The 6646-nt window shown below is 42.7% G+C and overlaps 1 long non-coding RNA gene and 1 other non-coding gene across 2 annotated transcripts in view; both read left to right on the plus strand.

Annotated features, from left to right (window-relative positions):
• The window catches only part of LOC144670421 (uncharacterized), a 918626-nt gene that overhangs the window by 761668 nt on the left and 150312 nt on the right, over nucleotides 1-6646 (plus strand). The window lies entirely within an intron of this gene.
• On the plus strand, nucleotides 543-614 carry trnam-cau (transfer RNA methionine (anticodon CAU)). The gene has a single exon. It is a non-coding gene; the product is annotated as a tRNA-Met (tRNA).

Consider the following 6646-nt stretch of genomic DNA (forward strand, 5'->3'; position numbering starts at 1 on the left):
GCACAGTTGAACAACAGAGAACAGAGTCCCGCAACAAATAACACAGTTACACAGCAGAGAGAGCACTGTTATACAACAGGGTGCGCATGCACAAAACAGAGTGGACAGTTACAAAAAAGAGGGCACAGGTCCACAACAGAGATCACCGTTACACAACAGGGTGCACAGTTACACAACAGGGAGCGCAGTTACACAACAGGGGGCACAGTTACACAACAGGGTGCACAGTTACACAACAGGAGTCATTATTACAAACAGGGGACATCCCTGTGCAGCTGGGAACAGTTTACAGAAATGATTAGTTTCTCCACCTCAGTGTCTTGCTAATTTGCTCGGCATCTTTCTCTGTCTTCTTGTGTATCCTGACAGTCTCTAGCTGCCTTTCTGTGTGTGTTTCTTTGTCTGTTTCTGGTGGTACGCAGTGGAATTGTGCAGCCAACGTGATCCTCCCAACACATGTCTCTCGTTCAAAAGCGCAAAGCAAGTTACTATATAGCTCCATAATACACAAAACTGATATTCATTAACTAGTAATAATATGCAGCAGAGTGGCGCAGCGGAAGCGTGCTGGGCCCATAACCCAGAGGTCGATGGATCGAAACCATCCTCTGCTACTTATATACCCACTAAAATAAACGTTTTCTGCGACCCACAAACTTATCTGATTTGTAGTTTGGCATCTCGCTTCCTGTAAACGCTTCAGTCCGCAACAAATATCTCAAATTGCTTTTATTCACACAAGCTGCAATTGCTGCAAACACACACCAGCCCAGACCAGCTCATATCTCGCGAAAAACTGGCACATTCTGAATGTTCTTCTCCCGTTCACTATCACTCCATCTTTACCTGAATAGGAAACTTCTGAGATGGAAAAATATAGTGAAATTGATATTTATTACATGCAGTCTGTCCGTCCTATATGACAACGTGCAGTCATTCATCATTCTAATTTGGACAACAGCTTCATTCACTGCGACATGTACCATCAAGGACGACAGAATCATCATAGTGAAGACAGTATCATGTTAAAGGCAGTTAATCAATATTTGGGTAGATATAAGCGTTCAATCTTAATTACTGGTTTAAAACTGGGATAGTGAAGTTTCCTTCCGTGGGCCTTGCATCAGATACCTTTTGTACTGAAAACACCTTTGAGAGCCTCTGATTGTTTCCTTTATCCTGTTAGTAGCTGTTCAGGATTTAATGTATTCAGCATCCTGCTCATTCCGCCCTTACCGACCTTACTTAAGGTTAAAATTGTAACATTTCTGTGACTGTTCTCTGCCTCTAACAAATTGTGGTCACTCATTGCCAGATGCTCATTTACTTCAGAATATGAATTAATTATCTCTCTTTATTTATTACGAAATCTAATATAACATTTTTCTCTTGTGGTTTCCAAATCAGGGTGGACGGCAGGAGAGGTTAAATGACAAAAGAGTTGATGGTGCAAGGTTCAGGTAAATGGGCAAGTAGCAAAACCAAAGATGTGTCTAAAGGAGGTGTGAATGATGGCATGATGAACAGCTGCCAACCAAATGCAAAAACAAGAGAAAAATGTGAATTCAACCAAAATATCCAATGGAAAAGATACACAATAGGGATTGAGATTACATTCTCAAATTTTTGTACTCAGTGTTGAGTCTGGAAGGTTTTAAAGTGCTCAATTTAAAGATGAGACAGGGTTCCTCGAGCTTACATTGAGATTCATTAGAACACTGCAGTGTGCCGAGGACAGAAAGGTCAGTGTGAGGACAAGATGGAAACTTAAAATCACAGGCGATTGGAAACTCAGAGTCATAGTTGCTGACCGAGCAGATGTTCATCAAAGCAATCACTGAAACTGCCTAACATAGATCAGACCACCATTGTGAGCAGTGAATGCGGGGTGCTAAATTGAAGAAAGTACACATAAATCACTGTTTCAGCTGGAATGAGTGTTTTGGTGAGGACAGTTAATATTCCATACCAACACTGCTAATTTACCTTCCTTATTTCTAACTGGTTATCTCTCCTCTCTGTGATTGACAGGGCACTCAAGCATTTCTGTTTCATTTCATGAGCTCTGCTCTAATCACTTCCCTCTCTCCCAGATAGGCTTCCCTTGTCCTGACTATCCTCCCTGCCATCTCCCACATTGAATGGATCATCTCTTGTCATTTCTTTGTAAGGCAGAGAGTTGTTGCAGTTTTAAATCCTCTGCCCGAAATGGTGGTGCGGACTTAATCGAAATAAACTTTCAAAAGTGAAACGAGTAAATACCGAAGGGAAAATATTTTAAGGCTAATGTAAAGGAGAAGGGGAGTGGAACTGATTTGCTTCTATAGAGCTTCAACAGAAACGATTAACACAAACGTTTCCTCCCGTGTCGCTGTTTAAAATGAAATGGCGGTAAAGGATTCCCAGAATGCTCTGGGTGACATAAAACGGCCTATCTCTCCCAAAAGGGCCGCACTGCGCAGGCTCACCCATGTCCACCGGAAATCCTATCTACCCCGAGCATGCGCGGTAACAGTTCCTGGAAGCTGAGCGTGGTCGAGCTCAGTTTTCGTAACACCGACTCTCAGCGGCTCTCAGAGCCCGAATCAGAGCCGCTGTGTCCGGCGGACGTGCAGCGAGGGACCCCGGGGACTTCACCATGAAGCCGATGTGCACCTTCCCAGGCGCGGCTTCTCGGTTTCTTCTCCCGTTTGCACCGAGTCTTTGATGCGGTAACAGAGAGGGTTGGGGAGGGTGATGCTGTTCATGTGGTTTACATGGATTTCCAAAAGGCATTTGATAAAGTCTCACACAACAGACTTGTCAACAAAGTTACAGCTCATGGAATAAAAGGGACAGAGCAACATGGATATGGGATTGGCTGAGTGACAGGAAACAGAGGGTAGAGGTGAATGGTTGTTTTTCAGACCGGAGGAAAGTTTATAGCGGAGTTACCCAGGGGTCGGTGTGAGGACCCTGCTCTTCCTGATATATATTATTGACCTACTTCTTGGTGTATGGGACACCATTTCAAAATTTGTGGATGACATGGAACTTGGAGGTATTGTGAACTATGAGGAGGATAGTGTTAAACTTCAAAAGGACATAAGCATATTGGTGAAATGGGCCGATAGGTTCGACCTCAGAATGACCCGGGGCCGGCCTTGGGGAGCATGCACACTCTCAATGCCGGGGAAGTCAGTGCGTTTGATAGAGCCATTTCTGGGATGTAGGGAATTGTGGGAACTGCAGTCACCATGGGCAGATGTTACTAAGTGTTTTATTGCAGGTTGATTGTCAGTAACCCAAAACGTGAACTCCTTTTCTTTCTCCACATTTGCTGTCTGATGTGCTGTGTATTTCCAGCATTTTCTCTCTTTACTTCAGATTGCCACTATCCACATGATGTTGTCAGTGAATTGCTGCAGGTGTTGCTCACAAAACCAAGGTCAGAAACACAAATTGACAAATGAAGAACACTTTTGAATCAGAGTGGATGTTGGATGTGGAAGCCGTTCCTCGCTTACTTTGAAGGTATGTTCTTGTTGGCTGATTTAGAACTGGAGAGTAGAGAGAGGATAAGGCGGTTGGTTTAACCGCGAGCACTTTTGAGAACAGTAGGGCCCATGCATTTCTGATAAAAGGTCATTTACTGTTTCTTGGACAGTAACAGAGACTGACAGGAAGTATATTTCACATTCACATGTAACAGCAGAGAGTGACAGATGGTGTTAATTCCACCCACACTCATATACTGTAAGAGAGATTGACGGAGAGTTAATTAATCGAATCATAGAATGATTACAACACAGACGGAGGCCATTCTGCCCATTATGTCTATGCTGGCCTTCTGAAGGAGCAAATCATCTCTTGCCACTTCACCGCCTTTTCCACATAGCCCTGCATATTTTTCCTTTTTGGATAATAAACCAATTCTCTCATGAATTCCTTGATTGAACCTGCCTCTACTACATTTTCAGGCACTTCTCCTATCCGGTCACTGCATGATAAGGTTTTTCCTCATGTTGCCATTGCTTATTTTGCCAGTTACCTTAAATCTGTGCCCATTGTCCCTCCACCTTTACAGCAATGGGATAAAAAGTCTTCCTGTCTACTCTGCCACACTCGCAGTAACAGAGACGGACAGAAAATTAATTTCACACACATTCAGTAATGCAAATTATTAGACTTTTTATTCAAACACACTTACAGTAACTGACTCTAACAGAGAGTTAATTTCACACTCAGATTCAGTAACAGACATTGACAGGAAGACTATTCCACATTCACGCACAGCAACCAAGACTGTCAGAAATTTAATTTCACACTTACTCTCAGTAACTGAGACTGGCAGAGAGTGAATACCACACTCATAGCATAATTGATACTGACAGGTACAGAATTAATTCTGCATTCTTGTACAGCAACAGAGTTTGACATGTAAGGTATGAATTCCACACCCACAGTCAATACCAGAGACTTAATGATAGCAATTTAATTCTTCACTCACATAACAGAGACTGAAAGTTAATATCTCACTCATATACAGTAACACAGATTGGCAGATGATGAGTGTGGAATTAACTTTCTTGAAGTAGCAGAGCCTGAAAGGAGTTCTTTCCATGGCCCGATACAGTAACCGAGACTGACAGATACAGAATGAATTCCACCTTCTGATACAGTGACAGACACTGACAGAGTTAATTCTATATTCACCTACAGAAACAGATTATCATACAGAGTTAATTTCACACTCACGTACAGTAACCGACATGATTGGATAGAAAGCTAAATCCGCGCTTGCATACGTAACAGAGATTGAAAGTTAAACTTAACACAATAGGAAGGATCTGAATGCATTGGGGAGAGTGCAGAAGAGATTTATGAGAATGAGTCCAGGGATGAGGCACTTCAGTTATGAGGAAAGATTGGGACTGTTTTCCTTGGAGAGGTGAAAGCTAAGAGGAGATTTGATAGAAGTTTTCAAAATCATAAGGTGTGTGGATAGAGTAGATAGAGAGAAACTTACTGCTTGTAAACGGATCGAGAACCAGAGGGCATGGTTTTACAGTGTTTTGCAAAAGAAGCAAATGCGAAGTGAGAAAAAACTTTTTCACACAACGAGTAGTTCGGTTTTGGAATGCACTGCCTGGAAGTGTAGTGGGGGCAGGTTTGACTAAGTCGTTCAAGAGAGCATTGGATGATTATTTGAATAGAAACAATGTGCAGGGTTATGGGGAAAAGGCAGGAGATTGGCACTAAGTTAAAATGCTCAGAGAGCCGGTGCAGGCACGATGGGCCAAATGGCCTCCTTCTATAGCGTAACAATTCTGTGATTCTGTGAATTCACACTCACAATAACAGAGACTGACTGATAGAGAGTTAATTCCACACACTGAGCAACAGAGGCTGACAGATTGTTTGTTTATTCCTCAATCACACACAGTAACACAGGCAGACTAATATGAGAGTGTGGAACTAACTCTCTTACTTTCACTCAGTCTCTGTTGTTGTAAGTTAATTCATCACTGAAATAGTAATGGAAATTGACAGGTCCTTAATTCCACTCTCAGATGTCACAACAGAGACTGGGAAAGAGAATTCCATATTCACAGTAACCGAGACTGACGGATACAGAGTTAATTCCACACTCACGTACAGTAACAGAGACTGACGTAAGGAGTTAATTCCATATTCTCATACAGCAAGAGGCTAACAAAGAGTGAATTCCACACTCATATACAGTATCACAGGCTGTTCGAGAGTTAGTTCCACTCTCATAACCGTAAAAGAGACTGACAGAGATTTAAAGTACACACTCACATTCAGTGAGTGATGGACAGAGAATCAATTCTACACTCACATGCAGATCAGACTGAATTACTTCCACACTGAAATACAGTAAAAGAGACTGACAAACAGAGGGTCAATCCCACACTGACAAATTAAAAATATAAGAAAGAGAAGCAGGAGGAGGCCATTCAGCCCATTGGGCCAGCTTTGCCATTCATTGAGACCATGGCTGATCTGATTGTGGCCTCAAACCCACTCTCCCACCTGCTCTATAACCCTTGACTCTCCTGTTGATGAAAAATCTGTCTAACTCAGCGTGAATATATACAATGACCCAGCCTCCACTGCTCTCTGAGGTGGAGAATTACAAAGATTAAGGACACTCTGAGAGAAGAAATTCCTTCTCACCTTCTTCTTAAATGGGAGATGTTTATTTTTAAACTGTATCCCCTGGTTCTATTTTCCCCACAAATGGAAACACTCCTCTCAACATCTACCCTGTCAAACCCCCTCAGAATCTCATATGTTTCAATGAGATCACCTCTCATTCTTCGAATCTCCTATGTGGATCAGCCCAACCTGCTTAAACATTCCTCATAAGACAACTCCTTCATCTCAGGAATCAGTCTAGCACCTCTGTGAATTGCCCCCTATGCAATTATATCCCCCTTTAAATAAGGAGACTCCAACATAACACAGGACTCTCGGTGTAGTCTCTCCAATGCTGTGTAGTTGTAGCAAGACTTTCCTACTTTTATACTCCCCCGCGTCTCTCCCCCCCCCCCCCCCCCCCCCCCCCCCCGGAATAAAGGCCAACATTCCATTTCCCTTCCTAATTACTCACTGCAGCTGCACATTAACTTCTTGTGATTCA

The sequence above is a fragment of the Cetorhinus maximus genome, chromosome 31 (assembly GCF_964194155.1).
Source record: "Cetorhinus maximus chromosome 31, sCetMax3.hap1.1, whole genome shotgun sequence".
Taxonomy (NCBI): Eukaryota; Metazoa; Chordata; class Chondrichthyes; order Lamniformes; family Cetorhinidae; genus Cetorhinus; species Cetorhinus maximus.